The 277-nt window shown below is 40.4% G+C and overlaps 1 protein-coding gene across 3 annotated transcripts in view; it reads left to right on the top strand.

The window, feature by feature from the left end:
* vill (villin-like) overlaps positions 1-277 on the top strand; it is a 15,211-nt gene that overhangs the window by 3,928 nt on the left and 11,006 nt on the right. The gene's annotated exons all lie outside the window — the stretch shown is intronic.

Raw genomic sequence — 277 nt, 5'->3', positions numbered from 1 at the left:
ACACTCAAGGTCGCTTTACAGACAACAAAAAGACAGAATACAGGGAACAGAAAAGTGTAAGGAGTTCTAACAAAACAAATAAAACAAAAAACAAAACAAAAAACAAAAAACAAAAACAAAAAAAAACTAAACAGGAACAGTGTATTTACAGATAAGCAAGTTGGAACAGATGGCTTTTTAGTCGAGTTTTGAACAGGGGGAGAGAGTTGATATTGCGGAGGTCGGGTGGGGGTGAGTTCCAGAGCTGGGGAGCAGAGCGGCTGAAGGCTCTGTTCCC

The sequence above is a fragment of the Etheostoma spectabile genome, chromosome 22, assembly GCF_008692095.1.
Source record: "Etheostoma spectabile isolate EspeVRDwgs_2016 chromosome 22, UIUC_Espe_1.0, whole genome shotgun sequence".
In the NCBI taxonomy this organism is placed as follows: Eukaryota; Metazoa; Chordata; class Actinopteri; order Perciformes; family Percidae; genus Etheostoma; species Etheostoma spectabile.
Note: the sequence above shows the minus strand (reverse complement) of the source record. Positions and strands in the feature narration are given on the sequence as shown.